The sequence below is a fragment of the Chiloscyllium plagiosum genome, unplaced genomic scaffold, assembly GCF_037043375.1.
Source record: "Chiloscyllium plagiosum isolate Xiang-an unplaced genomic scaffold, Cpla_swu_hap1 HiC_scaffold_2, whole genome shotgun sequence".
Lineage (NCBI taxonomy): Eukaryota > Metazoa > Chordata > Chondrichthyes > Orectolobiformes > Hemiscylliidae > Chiloscyllium > Chiloscyllium plagiosum.
The window spans coordinates 46,463,112-46,490,948 of record NW_028270140.1 but is presented as its reverse complement, the minus strand read 5'-3'; the positions used below and the strand labels follow the sequence as shown (position 1 = coordinate 46,490,948).

The window sequence follows — 27,837 nt, the reverse complement described above, 5'->3', positions numbered from 1 at the left end:
AGAGAGTGCAGCTCTGATGGTGGGATTAAAGAATATGGTCAATCTCAACCATACTCAGTGTCCACAGGTAGAGTTCTATCTCTGTTTCAGAGCTTTTTATTCTTTTTTTTTCCTCTTTTTCTTTTTTTTTTCTTTTTTTTAAGTGCTTATTTTATCCCCAGCACCCATGGTGTGTGTGCGCAGGTGTGAGACACAGTGAAAGACACAATGTGCACAAATCTTTATTCAATTTCCACCACCAGGAAGATAGGAAAACACCCGGGTGGCCAGTGACAAACACTGCCCTTTCTGTTTCAGATCTTATGTGATCAGGCAATGAATATGATTACATCAGCAAGATGGATATGGGAAGGCTCAAAGAACATTGGAGAACTTTGGGATTCAGCAGTTTTAGTTGGATCACAAACAAGAACCTGTTGACAATGGCTCCAGCCAGTATGATCAATTAGCTGATGCATTTAACGAGTTTGTCTCTGAGACTGAGGGTAACGACACAAAGCCAATTTCTCTTCTAAGTGGTTTAATTCTCAAGATTCGAAGAGGGACTCCACTTGATGAAAAATGTTGTTCCAGCAGCTGTGCCGCAGCAGAGATGTTTGCAAAATGTCACAAATAAAATTATGTAGATTACATCTTTGAGCCGATATATTGTTCTTCACAAATGGAATGAGAGACTCTGATTTCAAAGCAAAAATTTAGTTTTTATGATTTCAGACTCATGATAAGAACCTTCACCTTGAAGCAGCTAATTTTCAGAATCAGGACTGAGAGGTCAGCAGATCGCCTGGGATTTTCCAACTCATGATGACTGAGAATCTCTGCAGTTTGATCTTCTGGTTCTCAAATTGCTACAGTGAGCATTGATTCTGAGAACAACTTCTTAAAATGTTGACAATAGTAAATAATTTTAGTAGTGTCCATGTTGAGGGCATCTAGAAAGCAATGGTAAAAGTAATTTAAAAATACTCTTTTACTCAGAGGAAGGTTTATGTGTGGAATGAACTTCCAGAGGAAGTGGTGAATGTGGGTACAGTTACGGCGTTTAAAAGAAATTTGGATAAGTACATGATAAAGAAAAGTTTGAAGGGACAACGGGCCAAGCACAGACAAGTGGGACTAGTTTATTTTCGGGATTATGGTCGCCATGGACTGGTGAAACAGAAGGGTCTGTTTCTGTGCTGTATGACTCTATGACTCAAAAATTCTTTGGAACTTAGATACATTTCTTTTTACCTTATTTTGGTGATTTATATATTGCCTTGTCTCCCAAACTGGCATGTGTGACTGATATGCCCAACTCAAGATCTGGAGGCATCTTGGTGAGGTTGTCAGTGAACAGGAAATTTTGACCAGAAATATACAGATCACAGCATCAAGAGACATTGCAAAATTGGCACAGGAATTCGCCATTGATTCCATTGTGTAAGCTTCACTATCCAGTACAATCAGAGCCAATCATAACACCTTTCATTAATACTATCCTTAAACTTCATTTAATTTCATCTACTCTCAGTTTAAAACTGTTTCTTCCTTATTCAATTACCAATGTGAATCTCTCACAGATGGGCGCTGATTTTGTTTATCATGTGGTTATGATGCTGTCAGTTTCATGCGCCACGATAGTAGTGGGTCGTGAAATAGCTTTAGCAATCAGAATTAAGGAAAATCCCAAAGCATTTTATTCTTATTTCAGGAGCAAGCGGGTAACTAGAGAAAGGATTGGTCCACCAAACGATAATGAAGGAATTGCTGCGTGCCGAACCTGAGAGAATGGGTGAGATTCTGAATGAGTACTTTGCATCAGTGTTTCCTGAGGAGATGAACATGATGAATCTTGAGATTAGAGATCAAAGTTTGATTCGTCTGGATCGCGTTGGCATAAGTAGGGAAGATGTGTTGGGTATGCTAGAGGTTATTAAGGTGGACAAATCCCCAGACCTGAATGGGATCTATCCCCGGTTGCTTAGGAAGGCGAGAGATGAAATAGCAGGGGTCCTGACAGATATCTTTGTGGCATCCTGAAATACAGGTGATGAGCTGGAGAACTGGAAGGTTGCTCATGTTGTCCCTCTGTACAACAAGGGTTGTCGGGATATTCCGGGTAACTACAGACCAATGAGCCTGACGTCAGTGGTGGGGAAGTTGTTGGAGAGGGTACTGAGAGATAAGATCTATTTATATTTAGAAAAGAATGGGCTTATCAGTGATATGCAACATGGTTTTATGCGGGGGAGAACTTAAAAGAGTTCTTCGAGGAAGTGACCAAGTTGTTAGATGAAGGAAGGACTGTTGATATGATATACATGGACTTTAGTAAGGCGTTTGACAAGATTTCCCATTGCAGATGAATGGAGAAAGTGATGTCACATTGTGTGCAGTGTGTTCTAGCTAGGTGGCTAAAGAACTGGTTGAGCAATAGGAGACAGAGAGTAGTCGTTGAAGAGAATTTCTCGAAATGGAGAAAGGTGACCAGTGGTGTTCCACAGGGATCAATATTGGGGCCACTGTTGTTTGTAACATATATAAATGATCTAGAAGAGGGCATTGTTGGTATAATTAGCAAGTTTGCAGATGACACAAAGATTGGTGGAGTAGCAGAAAGCATAGGGGACTGTCAGAGAATGCAGGAGGACATAGATAGAGTGGAGAGTTGGGCAGGAAAGTGGCAGATGGCTTTCAAACCAGGCAAATGTGAAGTGATGCATTTAGGCAAGTCTCCTTCTAGAGTGAATTATACAATGAATGGAAGAGCCTTGGGAAAAGTTGATGGGCAGAGAGATCTGGGAGTGCAGGTCTATTGTACCCTAAAGGTTGCTGCACAGCTGGATAGAGTGGTCAAGAAGGCATATAGTATGCTTGCCTTCATTGGACGGGTATTGAGTATAAGAGCTGGCAAGTCATGTTAAAATTGTACAAGACATTGGTTCGGCCGCAGTTAGAATACTGTGTACAGTTCTGGTCGCCACATTACCAAAAAGATGTGGACGCTTTGGAGATAGTGCAGTGAAGGTTTACGAGGATGTTGCCAGCTATGGAGAGAGGTTGAGTAGTTTAGGTTTATTTTCACTAGAAAAAAGGAGATTGAGGGGGCACCTGATTGAGATTTACAAAATCATGAAGGGGATAGACAGGCTGGATAGAGACAAGCTTTTTCCGAGGATGAGGGATTCAATAACGAGAGGTCATGCACCAAGGTGAGAGGTGGAATGTTTAAGGGGGATACACGTGGCAAGTACTTCACACAGTGGGTGGTGGGCGTTTGGAACGCGTTGCCAGCAGAGGTGGTAGAGGCAGGTATGGTAGATTCATTTAAGATGCGTCTGGACAGATGCATGAGTAGGTGGGGAGCAGAGGGATACTAATGCTTAGGAATTGACCGACAGGTTTAGACAGTACATTTGGATCGGCTCAGGCTTGAAGTGCCGAAGGGCCTGTTCCTGGGTTGTAAATTTTCTTTGTTCTTTGTTCTTTGAATCAACTCTTCATTGGCAACAAGCCAGGAGGATCAATCAAAATAATCTGATTAGTATATAGAAAGAATGAATTATTTCCTGCACTGTGCAAAGCTCAATGACATCATCTACTCACGACAAACTAACAATCATAGTGGCATCACTCAGCACAAATAGGTCAATGTACTGATAAGGGTTAGTAAACAATTATGAACGAATGAAGGGGAAACCAGTTTTACTGAATATAGCGAGCTGGTCCAAAGGAATATAGCGAGGCTACAAACCAATATCTCACACAGTTCAATCATTTTTGTTCATAAAATCTGTGACGTGGGTTTTTGATGAGCAGAAGGTTTTTTTCTCAGATTTCCTTTTCTGAATGCTTCCCATGATTTGCAGGAGGGATAGCGGGTTGGCCCCTATTCATATGATCATGTGTTCACAAGTCTCTGTGGTCGTGAATTAAAGAGAGTTACTCAAAGTCTGCGCGAGTACTCATTTTTCACGTAGCTTTGAGCTCGGTGAGTATTACATTCCATGCTATTAGCCCAGATGCAGTAATAATCATTGAACTCTGAACAGTGTCTGAGCCTACAATGCCAAAAAATGAATTTTTAACATTTTCAGTCAAACCTGTTAGTTAAACTCAGTGAGTAAGTGGAACATTAATTGGCCTCAGCAACCTTCAGTTGGAAAAGGAAGGCAAATAAATCAGTAGGTTTCTGTTCCTGACGTTATTCAGTGACTCTAGTTGATAATGAGCCTGTCTCACATGAGAGCAGAATTTTCCTTTCACATTGAACACAATTTAGTCCATTTCCCATGGTTGTCTTGTGAAGTCACTGAGGTCCACAATAAAGGAGTGAACACTGAACATTTTTCCCTCAATGGAGCTGTCACTCAGCCTCCTGTGAAGGAGTCAGTCTCTGTCACCTTATCCCCTGCTGTGTTGACAGGCCCACTATGATGGTATTGGGACTTTGCAACTATCCTCTTGCAGTCGAGGAAGGCGGCATGCTCAACTTAAACATTAGCCTCACCAACGGGCAGCTTTAATTACTGACCGTTTCTGTGCTTCTATGCAGCATAGAGAAGTGAAGCATTGTCTCGTATTTAATGCCATGATAGTGGTCCTGCCCACTGTATAGAATGCTGAGATTAAATCCAGCTCTGCTAAGTTGTGAAGGTTCACTGTCGATTTAGCTGATCTGAAAAATGTAACTGCAGTCAGGAGGAATCTGGTCTCATACCCTAGGGTTGCAGAGAGAGAATGTGGGCTGTTACTCCCCAAGTGATTACGTATGAAACATTCTGTTTGAAAGGGACTAAAAGCCTCCACTTAACAGCATTTCCTTCAAAAGTTTTTTCACTCCCATGGTGACGGGGTGAATTTTACACATTCAAAAAGTTTTAATTTAAAGTACATTAGGACATTGCAGAATGAACAGCCATTAACTACAAGCCATGACAGTAGCATTACTTGATGAATCAGCTCTACCATGTTGGAACTCTGAATCCATCCCTCAAGTGAGCTCCCGGTTGTGGCACAAGATCAGATCATTGCCCTGCAGGTTTGAAAAACAGAAAGATTAAGAATATCTTCAATTGTATTAGCCATTGACCAGAATTGAAATACAGAATGTGTAATCAATTGTAAGACTGGATAAACGCTATCTGATGTGAATGTCCCAGTCAAACACAATGATATTGGGAGATTTTCATATGTGTCTGAATGACATGGGCTATGATGGGAAATCTGTGATAATCGATGAAGCCTTGCTCAACATTAAGGCATCTGGCTAAGTTATGCGTATAAAGATAAGGTTCTCGCTAAGCAGTGGTGAGAGGTTTAGTAACCAGGATTATTACATTATTAATAGTCTCATTCACACTGAATTTAATTTCAGTAATTCACAGCTCACTACCCAATATGAGGAAACTAGACATTGACTATTCCAAATGAGAAACTATGAGTGGATTCTTGGTAACTCCAGCTTACTGCACGCTCCTCTGGGCAGCCATCTTGAACACTTGGCAACTCCGTCTCAGCAATTGCTCCAGGGCACCATCCACGCGCAACCTCATCCACAGATACTTGCATCCAACAGCTGCCACCCTAAGAGAACTTTATTGCTGGAACAGCACAGCAGGTCAGGCAGCATCCAGGGAACAGGAGATTCGACGTTTCGGGCACAGGCCCTTCTTCAGGAATGAGCAGAGAGTGTTCAGCAGGAGAAGATAAAAGGTAGGGAGGAGGGACTTGGAGGAAGGGTGTTGGAAATGTGATAGGTGGAAAGAGGTCAAGGTGAGGGTGATAGGTCGGAGTAGGATGGAGGCGGAGAGGTCAAGAAGAAGACTGCAGGTCAGGAAGGCGGTGCCGGGCTGGAGGGATCCGGCTGAGACAAGGTGGGGGGAGGGGGGATGAAGAAACTGGTGAAGTCCAAGTTCATCCCCTGCGGTTGGAGGGTTCCCAGTCGGAAGATAAGACGCTCCTGGTCGACGGTGCCCTCCACCGCATCTCCTCCACTTCCCGCTCCTCCGCCCTTGAGCCCCGCCCCTCCAACCGCCACCAGGACAGAACCCCACTGGTCCTCACCTACCACCCCACCAATCTCCATGTACAGCGCATCATCCGCCGTCACTTCCGCCACCTCCAAACAGACCCCAGCACCAAGGATATATTTCCCTCCCCTCCCCTATCAGCTTTCCGTAGAGACCACTCCCTCCGCGACTCCCTTGTCAGATCCACACCCCCCACCGACCCAACCTCCACTCCCAGCACCTTCCCTTGCAACCACAGGAGGTGCAACACTTGCGCCCACACCTCCCCCCTCACTTCTCTCCAAGGCCCCAAAGGAAACTTCCATATCCGCCACAGATTCACCTGCACCTCCACCCACATCATCTACTGCATCCGCTGCAGCCGGTGTGGCCTCCTCTATATTGGGGAGACAGGCCGCCTACTTGCGGAGCGATTCAGAGAGCACCTCTGGGCCACCCGGACGAACCAACCCAACCAACCTGTAGCACAGCATTTCAACTCCCCCTCCCACTCCACCGAGGATATGCAGGTCATTGGACTCATCCACCGCCAAACCACAACAACCCGACGGTCGGAGGAGGAGCGTCTTATCTTCCGACTGGGAACCCTCCAACCGCAGGGGATGAACTTGGACTTCACCAGTTTCTTCATCCCCCCTCCCCCCACCTTGTCTCAGCCGGATCCCTCCACCCCGGCACCGCCTTCCTGACCTGCAGTCTTCTTCTTGACCTCTCCGCCTCCATCCTACTCCGACCTATCACCCTCACCTTGACCTCTTTCCACCTATCACATTTCCAACGCCCCTCGTCCAAGTCCCTCCTCCCTACCTTTTATCTTCTCCTGCTGAACACTCTCTGCTCATTCCTGAAGAAGGGTCTGTGCCCGAAACGTCGAATCTCCTGTTCCCTGGATGCTGCCTGACCTGCTGTGCTGTTCCAGCAATAAAATTTCAACTTTGATCTCCAGCATCTGCAGACCTCACTTTCTACCCTAAGAGAACTCTCATGGCATCATTAATCCACTTGTTCGATGATTCATGGTTCACTAATGCATCTCAGGGGACACTGGAAACTAACTATGCAGTGTTGGTGTTAGGCCACCTGCGCACAGCGACAGGCATCCAGCTCACGGTTTGGATCATGCTGGATGCTTATACTCCCTATTTTGCCTTGCCTTACCTTTTTGCATTTTGTCTCCTGAGTTAGAGTTCCCAAGCATCCAAGACTTCTGTCTTGCCTTGCTGTGTGGTGCAAACTCAAAGCCAGGAAATGAGTAATGTTTGTTCGTAGAACTCAGTCAAGGGAGACAGCCTTCAGTCAGGGGTGGTGACACAATAAGTCAACGGCAATGTCCAATACACATCTAGAGGATTACATATGGTCAGTCAGGCATTTGAAACAATAAGGATCATGAATCCTTTCTTTAAGGGGTGAGGAGCCATATGTTGGGCAGCCCACAGCCTGCCTTGGTCATTCTGCCCGATTGTGAGCTCTTTTCCCCTGGATTGAGAGGAAGTGGGGAAATTGACTGAGGTAAAAGTGGGTGGCATAGCTGTTGGTACTGGTGTATCTGGGCAAAAGGGGTGAGTTGCCATGAGCAAGTGAGGGGTCAGTATAGAGGTAATGCAGGATTAAAGGTGTCGAGGTGGGTGAGAGTGAGTGAGAGAAGATATTACAAGCAATGGTGAAGATCATAGAACAAACACCTTGATGGATGGTGTGTGCAGAGGCAGAGATAGAAAAATAGAAGCACAGAGAGAAGATTTGTCTCTTAGCCTGGATGGTCAGAGAAAGTCATTCTTCCTATACTGCCAGGCATAACCGGAGACAATTGAGTCAACATTGACATGGTGGGAAGGGGGCAACCTCAGACCAATTGGCAGGATGTGGTATCATGCCCTTTACTGTCAAACTGGGAGAAGAGTACGACATTCCTCTGCATTACCCCACCCACCAGGACCCCCAGTTTCCTGTCCTCAAAGCTAATTTCCCACCTCTTCCATTTCTGGGGCAAATATTAGTGACCATGCAGGGCAGCTCCAGGCTGATGGTCCCTGTTCAGATGTAAATGGCTTTTTAAGGATAACATTGGTGCCAGGGATGATGGTGCATTATGGAATATCCAAATAGTAGCAAGTAACTCTGGGTACAGCAAGTGGTAGAATTGGCTTAATGTCAGGCGATGGGGTCACTACTGGGGGCAGAGTATATGTTTAATGAATTACATTTTGACCATATTTGACATTTATCAATGTATGACAAGTTTCACCGCAGAGACCCAGAATTGTAAATAGTTGACAGATTTTTCACATTTTGTTGCTGTTTGCGGAAGACTGTGTCATTGCTTTTTGCATTGAGTTCAACATTCAAATTGTTTTTTGGAGATGTGAAGTCTTATGTCTGAACAGTCACAAGTGCTGTAAAAAAGTCACAAAATCTCATTATCGGGTATAAAGAGTGCAGTGACAGAGGGAGGAAAGAAACAACAATCAATCCCAATAATCCTCAGTGTACACAGATGGAGTTCTCTCTCTGTTTCAGATTCTTTAATAAACTTCTAGATGATGTCCCATTCCTGGAGAAGGAGATGAAGAAGTCTCAAAGAATGTTGGTGAATGCTGAAATGGCGCTGTTTGACTCCGTTTCGCAACAGCATGAGCAGTTAGATGATGTTACTAACTGGTTTGTCTCTGAGATTGAGACAGACAACACAATGCCAGCTGGTCTTCCAATATCCAAGACAAAAAGACAACTCATTTCTCAATGTTGTAATAGCAGCTGTACTGTGAGAGAAATACTTGATACTTACTGTTGCTAAATACAATGATGTTGACTGGATCGTTGTGTTTGTAGAATATTCTACACACATGGAATCAGATTCAGTCTCTTTTTAAAGTAAAAAGTTACACTTTATGAATCTGGATTTCTGATTTCTGACAAGATTTCATCTTGCAGCAGCTAATTTTGGGAATCAGGGCACAGAGGTCAACAGACCCTGTAGGATTTTCTAATCCACAGTGAATGAAAACTCCATCACAATTTAATGATCTCGTCCTCAAATTCCCACAATGGGTGCTGACGAGAGCCGTACATTTGTAAAATGTCTTCTGTGGATGCTATTAAAATGAATTGAGTACTGTTGATGTCAATGACTTGTAGTAACATAGCAATGGTAAAAAATTTAAAAATGTCAATGGATTTGTATTGGTTCATTTCATAAAGTCATACTTACAAAATGTCTCTTTCATGAAAAATGACATATCACATTCAGTTTTTCTTTCAACAGTGTGTATTTTCACCATTTAGTGAACCATCTCAGGAGAAATTAATTCAAAATTCAGATCATTTTCTTTTGACTTAGCTGCCATCTTGCCTTCAACATGGCATCTGGTCTGATTTTCCCAGTTCAAGTTCTGGATGCCATTTTGTGAAGCTGTTCGTGAACAGGAAATATTCACCAGAAATATGCAGGTCACGATGTTTATGGATACGGCAGCATTAGAGCAGGAGATGGCCATTCAGCCCATTGCTCCTTATTCATCTTGCAGTGTAGTCATCGCTAATCATTCAGTTCAATAGCTTTATCCACATTATGACTTCAAAATCCCAACAATTTATCTTTATTTCTGTCTTCAATTGCTTCTTCCTTCTTATGAAATTATATTCTCCGAGTTGTAATCTCCCCAACCAAAGGAAATATCTTACTGACATTTATCTTGCTATCGCTTTAAGTATTTTGTAGGTTTCATCGAGGTAACTTCTCAATATTTGGAACATCAGAGAATACACAGCCTATTTGCTCAATCTCTCCTCATTGGACTCTTCCACCATCCTCAGCAGGGATCTGGTGAATATTTGTCACTCTCCCCCAGTGACAATAACATTGAGCTCAGGCAAAGGGATCAAAACTGCACAAAGTTCAACCATGGTTTTGCACAATTGAGCATGACTTTGCCACTCTTCTACTCAATTCCTCTTGGAACAAAATTAAATACCATGAGCTCTCCAAATATCACTAGCCTTCCACACCTTCACGTTAGCCTTCAGTGATTTATTGAGAAGTAGATTAAGGTCGAGGAGAAAGTGAGGGCTGCAGATGCTGGAGATCAGAGCTGAAAATGTGTTGCTGGAAAAGCGCAGCAGTTCAGGCAGCATCCAAGGAACAGGAGAATCGACATTTCGGGCATAAGCCCTTCTTCTTTCCTGAAGAAGGGCTTATGCCCGAAACGTCGACGCTCAAGTAGATTAAGGTCCCTTTGTATATCTACATTTTCTAATCTCTGACTATTTTTGAAATACTCTACACATCTTTACCTTTTGCCAAATTGGATAAACTCAATTTGTGCTTATTATTTTTCATCTTCAATGTTCCCACTCCGAAGCCTGTGCAAATCCATTGAAGCTGCTTTGAATTTTCCTCACACCCAACATCTCACCAAGTTGTTTGTCTTCCTCAAACTTAGAAAAATTACATTTGGTGTCCATCGTGGAATCATTGATATATCACAGAGAGATGTCTGATCTCTAACTTCCTGTTCCAGCTCTTCACACACATATCATTTCCATCTTTCTCTCCACCTCTCTCTCTCTCTCTCACACACACACACAATCACGCACACAAACACACACAATCACACACACACACACAAACACACGCGCGCGCGTACGCACACACCACTTCTCCACTCTAATTGATAAACTACATGAATCAGTGTGACCATACGCAGATGGCAGTGATCAGTGTGCTGATGCATTTGTGAGTGCATGACTGAGAGATTCCACATAAGTGACCTGTCACTCCTTGGAAGGAGCCAGTCACATTGAAATTGCAGGTGCTGTCAGTTTTGCAGCCACTGGGAGAGGATAACCTTCCTTTCCATCAGACCTCAGGTCCCATTCCTGCATCCAGCAGAGTTCCTTCTCAACATCCGAGGACACACAGAGCCAGTGTCAGCACTATATTTCACATGCCCCCAGAAAATGAAGTCAGGGTCAGTAAACACTGGGCCTCCTGTGCAACCCACTGTGTCTGCCTAAGATGGATACTTCTGGTCCTTCATGTAAGCCTGCTGCTGCTCCTGGGCTTGCCATCATCCCTGATCCTCTTGTATCCATTTTCACTTTTTTAGGAAGGTAATCACAGTGTCCAGCTTCCCAACAGTAGCTGGGCATGAAACTCCTGCTGGAAATGACCTCTGTTATGAACATAAAGGGCAGAAAAGTTATTTGGTCTCAGAAGAGTCAGTGATGACACACACTGTGAATGAAGGCTGCACACTCTCCTCCACAAAGTGAAACATGCAGCAGATCCTCCAAACCTTGAGACAGCTGCCCTTTGCACCCTCCTGAAAAATCAGCAGCTGAACTGTTCTGTTCAGCTGGAACAGAACAGGATTGCTTTTCCTGGTGTCCAGAACAAATTTGCAGAACAGAACATAGATATGACTGATCTGGACTTGACTGCAGTCTTTGTGAGACCCCACATAACAAAACACGATTCCACTGACAGCTTGTTCTGGAGCTACAGCACTGACTGTTGTCCACTGTCCGACTTTAGTTGGATATATCTCCTGACCGTAAGAGAACCAAGTGGATAGCGAGTATGGCCAAACCCCTCAACTGTCTGGAACCATTTCTCCATAACTACCAGTATTGGAACCCCCGACAGATAAATGTTGAGGTCTCAGTGTGCAATTCATAAAGAGACCTTGGAGTGCAGATTCATAGTTCCTTGAAAATAGAGTCACAGGTCGATAGGATGATGAAGAAGGCACTTGGTATGCTTGCCTATATTAGTCAGTGCATTGAGGAGAGGAATTGGAAAGTTATGTTTTAGCTGTGCAGCACATTGGTTGGGCCACGTTTGGAAAACTGTGTTCACTTCTGGTCTCCCTTCTATAGGAAAGATGGTGTGAAACTTGAAAAGGTTCAGAAAAGATTTACAAGGATTTTGCCAGGGTTGGAGGTTTCAGCTGTAGGAGGAGGTTGAATAGGCTCGGGTTATTTTCCCTGGAGCATCAAAGGCTGAGATGTGACCTACTAGAAGTTTATAAAATCTTGAGCTGGAATGGATAAGGTGAACAGCCGAGGTCCTTTCCTCAGGTAGTGGAGTCCAAAACAAGAGGGCAGAGGTTTAGGTTGAAAGGGGAAAGATTTAAAAGGAACCTAAGTGGCAACTTTTCACACAGAGAGTGGAGTGCACATATGGAACAAGTTGCCCGAGAAAGTGTTGGAGGCTGATAAAACTGCAACATTTAAAAAGCATCTGGATGGTTACATGAACCAAAAGTGTTTGGAGGAATATGGGCCTAACACTGAGAATGGGACTGGATTAATTTAGAATATCTGGTTTGACATTGATAAGTTGAACTGAAGGGTCTGTTTCCATGCTGTACAACTCTATGATTCTATGACTTTATGTCACCTCCTCACTCCCCCACCTCCTGGACTAATCTTTAATGATAAGGTGTGTCCTTTTGTCTTTGCAAAAAAAAACATGATGGCTTCAGGCCCTGACTGGAATGGCAACACGCAAACAGACTTGGCACAGCAAGGCACAGCAAGAATGCTGCGAATATTGGGTAGATGCTAAGTGAGCATGAAGACAGCAAGTGAGTAGCGCTGATATGCAGCCTTGTCCAACCTGTGTGTCTGTGAGCACAAAGTGTCCGCACTGCAACCTTTCAATGCTAGTTGCAAGTGCACCCTGGAATTCAAGTCTGGATTCCAAAGCACCCTGCCAGTGTATCAGGGAAGTGCCATGATGGTCATGTTTGATCATGTTGGTTTGGCAAATGTCAGATGCCAATATCTGTGGATGTGAGGTGTGTGCAGCTGGAGGCCATGGATTGTGCCAACATGGAAACTCCTCACAGTTTGCGAAGGTCACCAGGAATCCAATCTAATTTCCATGTTTAGATTTCTTGATGTCTAGCTTATTTGGCACATTCGGTAAGGTAGGAAGCTGAATATTAACAAGGTGATTTGTACTGTTCGTTCGCTAGAATCCTGCTTTATTGGCAACTCACCACTGCCTAGTAAGGAACTTTACCACCCCCAAAAAGAGGGTGGTAAAGTGAGTTGTGAGTTGTTCCTGATGTTATGATAGTCCTCACGAGACTTCTCGTCTGATTTTTTTACTATAAATCCAAAACATAGCCCATTTTGCTTAGGGACTTAGAAGATTATATTCCAGATGTTGTTTTTATTCATCTCACTGAAATTCTAACAGTATTGTGGTAGAATTTGAACTTGCCCTCAGGACATTAGTCTGGAGCCTCTAAATTTCTCATCCATTGGCTTTAGCATGATACCACCAGAGAACAAAGAAAGGTACAGCACTGGAACAGGTCCTTCACCAAGATTGTGCAGACACATGATGCATTTCTGATCTAAAAGACCTTTCCTCTCAATGGTCCATATCCCTCAATTCCCACCTAGTGCATATGTATGTCAAGATGTCTCATCAACTTTGCAATTGTGTCCAGCTCCACCTCCACCTCTGGAAGCACATTTGTGGCACTTACCACCCTCTGTGTTAAAATCATTCCTCTCACATCTCCTTTAAACTCGTTCCCCATTAACCTGAACCTACATACCCTAGTCATTGATATTTCTACTCTCAGAAAAAAGGCTCTGACTATCCATGCCTCATTTAATTGGTTAGACTTCAATCAGTTCATTCCTCATCCTCGGGTATTCAAATTAAATCAAATCAAAGTTTTTTTTCCAATCTCTCCTCACAGCTAATGCCTTCCATACAAGGCAACATTTGCCAAACCGTTTCTGTAACGTCTCCAAAGTCTCCACATCCTTCTTGTAGTGTTGCGACCAGAACTGTGCACAACATTCCAAACATGCCTGAACTAAAGTTTTATAGAACTGCAAAACGACTTGTGGATTGTCAACTGATTTTGCCTGGCTCAAGTTGTATTTAGAGTTATATAGTCATGGAGTTCTAAACTACAGAAATAGACACTTTGGTTCAACTTGTCCAGATATCCTAAAGTAATCTAGTCCCATTTGCCAGCATTTGGGCCATATCTTTCTAGACCCTTTCCATTCATATACCCATCCTGATGTTTTTTAAATGTTGTAATTGTATCAGCCCCCACCACTTCCTCTGGCAGCTCATTCCATGCGAGGACCACCCTCTGCATGAAGAAGTTGTCCGTAAGTTCTCTTTTAAACCATTCTGCCCCTCACCTTAAAGCTATGCCTTTTAGTTTTGAATGCTCTTAACCTGGGGAAAAGTCCTTGGCTTTTCACTCCAGCTGTGCACCTCATTATTTTAAAATCTTCTATACAGTTACCCATGAGCCTCCAATGCTCCAGGGAAAATAGCTGCATATCAAACAATGACGAGACAAAATACAGGAAAGAGATAGAGTGCTTGGTTGCATGGTATTAAGATAACAATTTCTCCCTCAAAGTCAGCAAAACTGAAGAGCCAATCATCGACTTCAGAAAGCAAGGAGGAGTGCACGCTCCTCAATAGAGCTGAGCTGCAGCCAATTCAGCTTCTTTGCTACTGTTATCACACTTCTGAATGGACCTCTCAAATTTCAAATCTAATGTCGATCTTGCTTTTTGTGCACCTTCTTTCCAGCCATAACTTTGTATTCCTCTCTCTGTTCAATCACTCTATGGTATTTATATGTTATGAACTGCCTGTACGACATGCAAATGTTTTCACTACACCTAGGTACATGTGGCAATGATAAACCAAATGAAATCAAGCTGTTTACTGTGTCGATTCAAATAAACAGCTCAACACCTCTGTTTGAAACCACTCTTCAAAAACAAACCAGAACAAAATACACCTCATAAAGTCACAGTATCATCATTCCTGCCCCGTTAAAAAAAATGAACCATCAATGTACAAAGATTTTGTTTCATTTTTATAAACCTCTGATAGCACACTGTATACATATACATTATGTTGACTCTAAGCATGCAAACATCACTACTACAGTTTCGTTCAGTCCAGTTTTATCCCGCCTCCATCTTCCTTCATCAAAGGTGTAACAACACATCAGCAAATACACTCACTCATCCTGCCACGTGTATAAATTTCAAATTGAATGGCTGTAATATTAAGGACTCCGCAAACAGTCTGGAATTTGTTTCCTTAAATATCTCCAAAAACATTAAAGGGTTATGATCAGTATATACAATTGTCTCAACCATATTACTGGTATTATAAATATTGAATTCTTGCAATGCCAACACCAAGCTCAAAGTCTCTTTCTTAATCATGGAATATTTCTGTAATTTTCTGTAAAAAAAACAGCCAATATGTTTTTCTACCTTCTTGTCATCTTCTTTCAAGAGTATAGCACTGGCACCCACATCACGCACATCTATAGCAACCTGAAGTGTCTTTGCATAATTAAGTGTTGCTAACACAGCTTTCAGGCTGTCAAATGCCTTCTGACATTTTGTCATCCATTGTCCTTTTCTGCACTTCTTCAACAAGTCAGTCAGTGGTGCAACCATGTTCCTAAAATTTGGTACAAACTTCCAATATAAACCACTCAATCTCAAGATTCGTAGTATTTCCCTCTTTATCGATGCCATGGGATACTCCCCAATAACACTTGTTTTCACATCCTCTGGGGCCATATGTCCACATTCAATAACATGGCCATGAACCTGACTTGGACTTTTGTGAACTCATTCTTAACCATTGAATAATTCTGACAGATGCTCTAAAAGTACTTTCCATGCGTGAGTAAAACTCACCAGGTCACCAATGTACACCACAAAATTGGGGAATTCTGAAATTACTTCATTGGTTTGTCTTTGAAATGGGACTAATGCATTTTTCATACCAAATGACTGGACTTTCAACTGGTACAATCCGGCAGGTGTCACGAAAGCTGAAATTTCCTTCGCTCTTTTGGCTAAATGTACCTGCCAGTATCCTCTGAGTAAGTCCAATGTTGAAATGTGAATTACTTTTCCCACCTTCTCAATGCATTCTTACACATACGGAATAGGATATGAATCAGATTTGGTAACTGCAAAGATTTGCGATAGTACACACATAATCATTGGGTACTTCCTGGTTTTGTCAGCATTACTCTGGAGGAGCTTCATTCACTGCGTCTCACTTTGATTGTATTGTCTTTGAGCAGGCATTCAATCTCTTTTTGAATCTATGACAACTTTGAAAGGTGAGGTCTGTGAGGGTGATGCCTAATTGAAACCACATTTCCTACATCTACATCATGCGTAATTAGATTAGTACTATCCATCTTATTCCCACGTAACTCCCCACATGATTGCAAAAACTCATTCAGGTCATTTTGATTTTCCTTCAGAAGGTCACTCAATAATTTATTCCAATTTATAAAAACCTCCTCATTGTCCAATTTAATGAGAGGAAAGTCCAATTCAGAATCCTCTTAACTTGGTTCTTCACTCAGTGTTGTTAACAGTAACACACTCCCCTTTTGCTTTCCTTCCTTATCAATGTACCTTTTGAACATGTGTTCTTGGAAAAGCACAGCAGGTCAGGCAGCATCCGAATCAGCCTGGCTCCCAGCCTGATTCCTGATGATGGGTTCTGGCCAGAAACGTTGATTTTCCTGCTCCTCGGATATTGCCTGACCTGCTGTGCTTTTCCCACAACACACTCTCAACTCTGATCTCCAGCATTTGTAGACCTCACTGTCTCTTAGTAACCTTCCTGCATATTCACGTGACACATTCTGTGAAATATATTTCTGTCTGATAATCTCATTAAATAGTTCACCTCATTCAATCTCTTTTTGATTGGACAAGGCCCGTAATCCTGGGTTTTCATGGTTCATCTTCTACTAAAAGTGATACTGAGAGTTAATCTGTACGTGTTAAGCGAATATGTACATTTTTGGTTTGTTTGCTTCCTGTTTCATCATTGGATGTGCTACTTTTAAATGCTGTCTCGCCAACTCATCCGCTCTATTCAATCTTGCCCTAAACTTTGACACAGATTTTAAAAGTGTGGGCTCTCAACTCTGACTTACCAATTTCTTCTGAATTGGTTTCAATGGTTCTCTCACCTCATGTTCAAAAACTAATTCAAATGGACTGTATTTTGTTGATTCATAAGGTGTACCTCAGGCTATTTCTTGGACATTAAACTCACCTTCCAAGTGTCTGCACAGCGTACAAGTCTCTCACACCTGCATTATATTACTAACCTCCTCATTGCTCACAACATCTTTGCATTTCGGATCTTTAGCAAACATTGCAAATAAACCCTGTAAGTTCAGGATTTATGTCCCTTAAACAGCTTTATATCAATTTCCCGTTTACCTCTTAGTTTTGTTAACAATCAGTTTTATGTAATGATCATTATATAGAATAATCAAAGGCAATAATGCTTGCAACTGGACGAGGGAGGGAGACAAATTGCACCTGTACCGATTCCAAATGTTTTTCTCAGCTGAGCAAAAAAACACCATGTTCTTCAAAGTTCCACATGATTGCAGTCAGCACTAGTTGTAAAGTAATGTAGTGTACTATTCCTCCTGTTCTTTGCACAGGAACACAACGAGTGACCCAGAACCAGAAAGACAGGACGTACAATGTTACCCACAACCACCATTGTGCTTTGTGTAACACTCCAGCATATTTTCTTTCCGTGCATGGGATTTAGGGCATCATTGAGAAGGCCAGCAATAATCACCAATGGTGATGTGAATGGAAGGTTTACTGGGCCATTTCAAAGGACTGCTGGGAGTCAACCATACTGTTCTCACATAGGAAAAATAGTAGCCCATTCAGCTCATCAAACCTGCCCTGCTATTGAATACAATCATTGAACACCTCAATAACTTTTATTTACTCCATTCCAAAACCCGATATGCCACTGATAATTAGACCTCTATCAATCCGTATCTTAAACACATTCAAAGACTGAGCTTCCACGGCCCTCTGTGGTAGAGAATTCGAAAGGTTCACAACTCACTGAGTAAAACAATTTCTTCTTTTACCGAACCTAATTGGCTTTGCCCTATTTTTAAATTTTCTCCCCAGTTCTGGCTTCCACAGCCAGTGGAAGCATATTACCTGCTTCTCCCCTGTCTCTTCCTTTAAGTGTCTGGTAGGTTTCACTGAAATCAAAACTCTAAATTCAAGAGAATACAGACCAATTTTGCTTAATCTTTTCATTCGACAGTCATGATTTGGAGGTGCTGGTGTTGGACTGGGGTGTACAAAGTTAAAAATCACACAACACCAGGTTATAGTCCAACAGGTTTATTTGCAAGCACTAGCTTTCAGATCACTACTCCTTCATCAGGTGATTGTGGAGTATAAGATCGCAGGACACAGAATTTATAACAAATGTTTACAAAGAACGAAGAACAAAGAAAATTTACAGTCCAGGAACAGACCCTTCGGCCCACCAAGCCTGAGCCAATCCAAACCCACTGTTTAAACATATCGCCCATTTCCTAAGCATCTGTATACTTCAGCTCCACACCTACGCATGCATCTGTTCAGACGGATCTTAATTGAATCTCTCGTGCCTGCCTCGAGATGACCTCTGCTGGCAACAAGTTCCAGTCACCGACCAGCCTTTTTACTCACCACGTGTTTGCCCCTTATACTTTTCACCTCTCACCTTGAAAGCCTTTCCTCTCGTTATTGAATCCCTCACTCAGGAAAAAAAAACTTATCTCTATCCACCCTGTCTATACCCTTCATGATTTTGTAGACCTCAATCAGGTCCTCGCTCAATTTTCTTTTCTCTAATGAAAACAATCCTAACTTACTCAACCTCTCTTCGTAGCTCGCACCTTCCATACCAGGCAACGTCCTCATAAACCTTCTCTGCACCCTCTCGAAATCATCCACATCCTTTTGGTTATGTGGCGACCAGAACTGTACACAGTATTCTAAATGCATCCCTATCACAGTCTTGTACAATTTTAACATGACATGTCAGTTCTTACATCAATACCCTGTTCGATGAAGGCAAGCATACCATATGCCTTCTTGACCACTTTATCCACTGATGCAACCCCCTTCAGAATACAATGAACTTGAACTCCCAGATGTCTCTGCATATCAACTGACTGAGGATCTTCCGTTTATAATATAGTTCACTCTAGAATTAGACTTGCCAAAATGCATCACCTCAAATTTGCATGTGTTGAACTCCATCTGCCATTTCTCTGCCCAAGTCTACAGTCTATCTATAGTCTCCTGTGTTCTTTTGACAGTCACCTATGTTTTCTGCTGCTCCACCAATCTTCGTATCATCTGCAAACTTACTGATCAGACCAACAATGCCCTCTTCCAGATCATTTAGGTATATCAAAAACAACAGTGGCCCCAAAACTGACTCCTGGGGAACAGCACTGGACACCTTTCTCCATTTTGAGAAATTCCATTCATCTACTACTCTCTGTCTCCTGTTGCTCAACCAGTTCTTTATCCAATTAGCTAGTACATCCTGCACACCATGTGACTTCACTTTCTCTCTTAGTTTACTGTCGGAAGCTTATCAAACACCTCAGTAATGTCCATGTTAATGACATCTACAGCCCTACTTTCATCTATCAACTTGGTCACTTCCTCAAACAACTGTATAAAGTTGGTAAGGCATGATCCCGCCCGCACAAAACCATGTTGTCTATCTCGGATAAGCACATACTTTTCCAGATATAAATAGATTTTATCCCTCAGTACCTTCTCCAGCAACTTTCTCACCACTGATGCCAGGCTCACTGGTCTGTAGTTACCTGAAATTTCCCTACACCCTTCTTGTACAGGGGGACAAAATGAGCAGCTCTCCAGACCACCGACACTTCACCTGTGTTTACAGATGCTACAAAGATATTTGTCAGTACCCCAGCTATTTGCTCCCTTGTCTCCCACAGCAACCTGGGATACGTCCCATCCGATCTTGCGGATTTGTCCACCTTAATAACCTTTTGCCTACCCAACACAAACTCCCTCCTTATCGTGATCCAGAGAAAACAAGCTTCTATCTCGAATCTCAAAATTCATCATGACCCTCTCCTCAGTGAACATTGATGCAAAGAAATCATTGAGAATCTCACCCATTTTCTCAGGTCCGACACACTACCTTCCTTCCTTAATCTTTAGTGGACCAACCCTTTCTCTTGTTACCCTCTTGTAACTTATATATGAATAAAAGGCCTTGCAATTCTCCCTAAGTCTCCTTGCTAAAGTTATTTCATAACCCATTTGAGCCTACTTGATTCCTGTTTAAAATTGGCTCTACTCGCCCGATATTTCTCCAAGGATTGTTCTGTTCTTAGCTGCCTGGACCTTATCTATGCTTCCCTTTTCCTTAGTCCAAGCCCTACGTTTATGTGCCCTACCCACTATACTTCTCGTATTAATGTATATGCACTTCAAACAGCCAGTTCTTTTGCATTCATCTGCTTTCTGCCTACTCTTGCCCTTGGTAATGCTAACGTTATGATCCTTACAGTCTCTAGGTTCCACCTCACTGTCCAGTAGTCTTTGCATCTAGTTCCCAGAGCCCTGCCACATCAGTTTAAAACCTCCCCAACAGCTGTAGCAAAAACTCCCCTAAGGTCAATGGTTCCAGTCTGGTTCAGATGTCGACTATCCAATTTGCAATAGTCCAATCTTCCCCAGAACAGGTCCCAATGTCCCACAAATCTAAACCCCTCCCTCCTACACCATCCCTCAAGCCATGTGTTCATCCTGCCTATTCTTTCATTACTACCCTGGCTAGAACGTGGCACTGGCAGCAATGCTGAAATCGCTACCTTTGAGGTCCACCTCTTTAACTTTTCTCCTAGCACCCTGAATTCTGCTTTTGGGACCTCATCCTGCTTTTTACTTACATCATTGGTGCCTATATGCACCACAAAAACTGGCTGCGCACCTTCCCTTTTCAGAATGCTCTGCAGCTGATTGGTGACATCCCTGAGCCGAGCACCTGGGGATGATGGAAGAGTCCAATGAGGAGAGATTGAGAAAATAGGCTGTGTATTCTCTGATGTTCCAAATATTGAGAAGTTACCTCGATGAAACCTACAAAATACTTAAAGCGATAGCAAGATAAATGTCAGTAAGATGTTTCCTCTGTTGGGGAGATTACAACTCGAAGAATATAATTTCATAAGGAGGAAGAAGCTATTGAAGAAAGAAATAAAGATAAATTGTTGGGATTTTGAAGTCATAATGTGGATAAAGCTATTGAACTGGATGATTAGCCATGATTACACTGCAAGATGAATAAGGAGCAATGGGCTGAATAGCCATCTCCTGCTCTAATGATGCCGTATCCATTAACATCGTGACCTACATATTTCTGGTGAATATTTCCTGTTCACGAACAGCTTCATCAAAATGGCATCCAGAACTTGAACTGGGAAAATCAGACCAGATGCAATGTTGAAGGCAAGATGGCAGCTAAGTCAAAAGAAAATGATCTGAAGTTTGAATTAATTTCTCCTGAGATGGTTCACTAAATGGTGAAAATACACACTGTTGAAAGAAAAACTGAATGTAATATGTTATTTTTCATGAAAGAGACGTTTTGTAAGTATGACTTTATGAAATGAACCAATACAAATCCATTGATGTTTTTAAATTTTTTACCATTGCTATGTTACGACAAGTCATTGACATCAACAGTACTCAATTCATTTTAATAGCATCTACAGAAGACATTTTACAAATGTACGGCTCTCGTCAGCACCCATTGTGGGAATTTGAGGACGAGATCATTAAATTGTGATGGATTTTTCATTCACTGTGGATTAGAAAATCCTACAGGGTCTGTTGACCTCTGTGCCCTGATTCCCAAAATTAGCTGCTGCAAAATGAAATCTTGTCAGAAATCAGAAATCCAGATTCATAAAGTGTAACTTTTTACTTTAAAAAGAGACTGAATCTGATTCCATGTGTTTGGAATATTCTACAAACATAACGATCCAGTCAACATCATTGTATTTATCAACAGTAAGTATCAAGTATTTCTCTCACGGTACAGCTGCTTGTACAACATTGAGAAATGTCTTGTCTTTTTGTCTTGGATATTGGAAGACCAGCTGGCATTGTGTTATCTGTCTCGATCTCAGAGACAAACCGGTTAGTAACATCATCTAACTGCTCATGCTGTTGTGAAACTGAGTCAAACAGCGCCATTTCAGCATTCACCAACATTCTTTGAGACTTCTTCATCTCCTTCTCCAGGAATGGGACATCATCTAGAAGTTTATTAAAGAATCTGAAACAGAGAGAGAACTCCATCTGTGTACACTGAGGATTATTGGGATTGATTGTTGTTTTCCTCCCTCTGTCACTGCTGCACTCTTTATACCCGATAATGGGATTTTGAGACTTTTTTACAGCACTTGTGACTGTTCAGACATAAGACTTGACATCTCCAAAAAACAATTTGAATGTTGAATTCAATGCAGAAAGAAATGACACAGTCTTCCGCAAACAGCAACAAAATGTGAAAAATCTGTCAACTATTTACAATACTGGGTCTCTGCGGTGTAACTTGTCATACATTGATAAATGTCAAATATGGTCAAAATGTAATTCATTAAACATATACTCTGCCCCCAGTAGTGACCCCATCGCCTGACATTAAGCCAATTCTACCACTTGCTGTACCCAGAGTTACTTGCCACTATTTGGATATTCCGTAATGCACCATCATCCCTGGCACCAATGTTATCCTTAAAAAGCCATTTACATCTGAACAGGAACCATCAGCCTGGAGCTGCCCTGCATGGTCACTAATATTTGCCCCAGAAATGGAAGAGGTGGGAAATTAGCTTTGAGGACAGGAAACTGTGGGTCCTCGTGGGTGGGGTGATGCAGAGGAATGTCGTACTCTTCTCCCAGTTTCACAGTAAAGGGCATGACACCAGATCCTGCCAATTGGTCTGAGGTTGCCCCCTTCCCACCAGGTCAATGTTGACTCAATTGTCTCCAGTTATGCCTGGCAGTATAGGAAGAATGACTTTCTCTGACCATCCAGGCTAAGAGACAAATCTTCTCTCTGTGCTTCTATTTTTCTATCTCTGCCTCTGCACACACCATCCATCAAGGTGTTTGTTCTATGATCTTCACCATTGCTTGTAATATCTTCTCTCACTCACTCTCACCCACCTCGACACCTTTAATCCTGCATTACCTCTGTACTGACCCCTCACTTGCTCATGGCAACTCACCACCTTTGCCCCAGATACACAAGTACCAACAGCTATGCCACCAACTTTTACCTCAGTCAATTTCCCCACTTCCTCTCAATCCAGGGGAAAAGAGCTCACAATCGGGCAGAATGAGCCAAGGCAGGCTCTGGGCTGCCCAACATATGGCCCCTCACCCCTTAAAGAAATGATTCATGATCCTTATTGTTTCAAATACCTGACTGGCCATACATAATCCTCTAGATGTGTATTGGACACTGCCCTTGACTTACTGTGTCACCACCCCTGACTGAAGGCTGTCTCCCTTGACTGAGTCCTACGAACAAACATTACGCATTACCTGGCTTTGAGTTTGCACCACACAGCAAGGTAAGACAGAAGTCTTGGATGCTTGGGAACTCTAGCTCAGGAGACAAAATGCAAAATGGTAAGGTAAGGCAAGGTAGGGAGTTTTGAGCATCCAGCATGATCCACACCGTGAGCAGGATGCCTGTCCCTGAGCTTTTAGTCCCTTTCAAACAGAATATTGAACTTGGGGAGTAACAGCCAACACACACTCTCTCTGTAATCATCGAGTATGAGACCAGATTCCTCCTGATTGCAGTTACATTTTTCAGATCAGTTAAATAGACAGTGAACCTTCACAACTTAGCAGAGCTGGATTTAATCTCAGCATTCTATACAGTGGGCAGGACCACTATCATGGCATTAAATACGAGACAATGCTTCACTTCTCTATGCTGCAGAGAAGTACAGAAGGTACAGCACAGAAACGGTCAGTAAGTAAAGCTGCCCGTTGGTGAGGCTAATGTTTAAGTCGCCTTTCTCGACTGCAAGAGGATAGTTGCAAAGTCCCAATATCATCATAGTGGGTCTGTCAACACAGCAGGGGATAAGGTGACAGAGACTGACTCCTTCACAGCTACATTGAGGGAAAGGTCTTCAGTGCCCATTCCTTTATTGTGGACCTCAGTGACTTCACAAGGCAACCATGGGAAATGGACTAAATTGTGTTCAATGTGACAGGAAAATTCTGCCCTCATATGAGACACACACAGGCTCATTATCAACTGGAGTCACTGGATAACAGTCAGGAACAGAAATCTACTGATTTATTTGCCTTCCTTTTCCAATTGAATGTTGCTGAGGCCAATTAATGTTCCACTTACTCACTGAGTTTAACTAACAGGTATGACTAAAAATTCATTTTTTGGCATTGTAGGCTCAGACAATGTTCAGAGTTCAATGATGATTACAGCATCTGGGCTAATAGCATGGAATGTAATACTCACCGCGCCCATGTGAAAAATGAGTACCCGTGCAGACTTTGAGTAACTCTCTCATTAATTCACGACCACAGAGATTTGTGAACACATGATCATATGAATAGGGGCCAGGCTCAACAGAGGGTAGCAGCAGTCCGACTGCAATGATGACCACCAGACACTTCAACACAGCTCACAAGTGATCAGCTTTAGCTTCTTCTACTCTGTCCAGGAACCTGGAACAAAATACTCTGATCAATTTCGAATAATTCTACTGCACAAATCGGATCTGCATTCAATGGCAGATCTCAATTTCTTTTCCTGTTTAAAACTCAAATTAAACTGGTCTCTCTATTGTTTCAGCAGAATAATTTCCAAACCTTCTCAGTCACTCACTTCATTCCAGCTTGCATCCTCTCCCTTTTTCGAGTGACCTTGCTCCCTTATAGGAACTTATCATTATCAGACATTAACTTCTGTCCTTTTTTCTGGAAACTTCTGAAACCATACTTACACGTCATTTTGCATAATGTCTGAATCAAGCATAACTATAACCCTTTAATGATTAATGTTTAGTTAAGCCCATTGTTAAATATTCTAGATATATATCGGTTGTGACTTGTTAATTCTTCAGTCAGAGACATTTTATAAGTGAACAACCCGCTATCCCTCCCGCAAATCATGGGAAGCATTCAGAAAAGGAAATCTGAGAAGAAACCTTCTGCTCATCAAAAACCCACATCACAGATCTTATGAACAAAAATGGTTGATCTGTGTGAGATATTCGTTTGTAGCCTCGCTATATTCCTTCGGACCAGCTCGCTATATTCAGTAAAACTGGGATCCCCTTCATTCGTTCATAATTGTTTACTAACCCTTACCAGTGCATTGACCTATTTGTACTGAGTGATGCCACTATGATTGTTAGTTTGTAGTGAGTAGATGATGTCATTGATGCACAGTGCAGGAAATAATTCATTCTTTCTTTATACTAATCAGATTATTTTGATTGATCCTCCTGGCTTGTTGCCAATGAAGAGTTGATTCAAAAAACAAAGAACAAAGAAAATTTACAACCCAGGAACAGGCCCTTCGGCACTTCAAGCCTGAGCCGATTCAAATGTACTGTCTAAACCTGTCGGTCAATTCCTAAGCATTAGTATCCCTCTGCTCCCCACCTACTCATGCATCTCTCCAGAAGCATCTTAAATGAATCTACCGTACCTGCCTCTACCACCTCTGCTGGCAACACGTTCCAAACGCCCACCACGCTCTGTGTGAAGTACTTGCCACGTGTATCCCCCTTAAACATTCCACCTCTCACCTTGGTGCATGACCTCTCGTTATTGAATCCCTCATCCTCGGAAAAATCTTGTCTCTATCCTGCCTGTCTGTACCCTTCATGATTTTGTAAACCTCAATCAGGTCCCCCCTCAATCTCCTTTTTCCTAGTGAAAATAAACCTAAACTACTCAATCTCTCTTCATAGCTAGCACCTTCCATACCAGGCAACATCCTCGTAAACCTTCACTGCACTATCTCCAAAGCGTCGACATCCTTTTGGTAATGTGGCGACCAGAACTGTACACAGTACTCTAAATGTGGCCGAACCAATGTCTTGTACAATTTTAACATGACTTGCCAGCTCTTATACTCAATACCCGTCCAATGAAGGCAAGCATACTATATGCCTTCTTGACCACTCTATCCACCTGTGCAGCAACTTTTAGGGTACAATAGACCTGCACTCCCAGATCTCTCTGCCCATCAACTTTTCCCAAGGCTCTTCCATTCATTGTATAATTCGCTCTAGAATGAGACTTGCCTAAATTCATCACCTCACATTTGTCTGGATTGAAAGCCATCTGCCACTTTTCTGTCCAACTGTCTAGGCTATCTATGTCCTCCTGCATTCTCTGACAGTCCCCTATGCTTTCTGCTACTCCACCAATCTTTGTGTCATCTGCAAACTTGCTGATTATACCAACAATGCCCTCTTCTAGATCATTTATGTATATTACAAACAACAGTGGCCCCAATATTGATCCCTGTGGAACACCACTGGTCACCTTTCTCCATTTCGAGAAATTCCCTTCAACAACTACTCTCTGTCTCCTGTTGCTCAACCAGTTCTTTAGCCACCCAGCTAGAACACCCTGCACACAATGTGACATCACTTTCTCCATTTGTCTGCAATGGGGAACCCCTTATCAAACGCCTTACTAAAGTCCATGTATATGATATCAACAGTCCTTCCTTCAGCTAACAACTTGGTCACTTCCTCGAAGAACTCTCTTAAGTTGGTAAAGCACGATCTCCCCCACACAAAACCATGTTGCATATCACTGATAAGCTCATTCTTTTCTAAATATAAATAGATTCTTATCTCTCAGTACCCTCTCCAGCAACTTCCCCACCACTGACGTCAGGCTCATTGGTCTGTAGTTACCTGGAATATTCCGACAACCCTTGTTGTACAGAGGGACAACATGAGCAACCTTACAGTCCTCCAGCTCATCACCTGTATTTCAGGATGCCACAAAGATATCTGTCAGGACCCCTGCTATTTCATCTCTCGCCTTCCTAAGCAACCGGGGATAGATCCCATTCGGGTCTGGGGATTTGTCCACCTTAATAACCTCTAGCATACCCAACACATCTTCCCTACTTATGCCAACGTGATCCAGACGAATCAAACTTTAATCTCTAATCTCAAGATTCATCATGTTCATCTCCTCAGTAAACACTGATGCAAAGTACTCATTCAGAATCTCACCCATTCTCTCAGGTTCGGCACACAGCAATTCCTTCATTATCGTTTGGTGGACCAATCCTTTCACTAGTTACCCGCTTGCTCCTGAAATAAGAATAAAATGCTTTGGGATTTTACTTAAATCTGCTTGCTAAAGCTATTTCACGACCCACTATTATTGTGGCGCATGAAACTGACAGCATCATAACCACATGATAAACAAAATCAGCTCCCATCTGTGAGAGACTCACATTGGTAATTGAATAAGGAAGAAACAGTTTTAAACTGAAAGTAGGTGAAATTATATGGAGTTTAAGGATAGTATTAATGAAAGGTGTTATGATTGGCTCTGATTGTACTGTATAGTGAAGCTTACCCAATGGAATGAATGGTGAATTCCTGTGCCAATTTTGCAATGTATCTTGATGCTGTGATTTGTATATTTCTGGTCAAAATTTCCTGTTCACTGACAACCTCACCAAGATGCATCCAGATCTTGAGTTGGGCATATCAGTCACACATGCCAGTTTGGGAGACAAGGCAATACATAAATCACCAAAATAAGTTAAAAAGAAACGTATCTAAGTTCCCAAGAGTTTTTGAGTCATAGTTTCTGCTTCACCAGTCCATGGCAACCATAATCTCGACAAGACACCCTT

The 27,837-nt window shown here is 42.4% G+C and overlaps 1 long non-coding RNA gene across 3 annotated transcripts; it reads right to left on the bottom strand.

The window, feature by feature from the left end:
- Window positions 1–84: 84 nt before the first annotated feature.
- On the bottom strand, window positions 85–27,837 carry LOC148151887 (uncharacterized). Of its 3 annotated transcripts, XR_015760171.1 has the most exons (5): window positions 27,555–27,837; window positions 27,203–27,283; window positions 24,454–24,662; window positions 4,933–5,017; window positions 85–932 (listed from the first exon to the last, which is right to left on the bottom strand). It is a non-coding gene; the product is annotated as an uncharacterized LOC148151887 (long non-coding RNA). The 3 variants fall into 3 exon arrangements; XR_015760175.1 differs by lacking the exons at window positions 27,203–27,283; window positions 27,555–27,837 and adding an exon at window positions 24,823–24,867; XR_015760172.1 differs by lacking the exons at window positions 27,203–27,283; window positions 27,555–27,837 and adding an exon at window positions 24,807–24,852.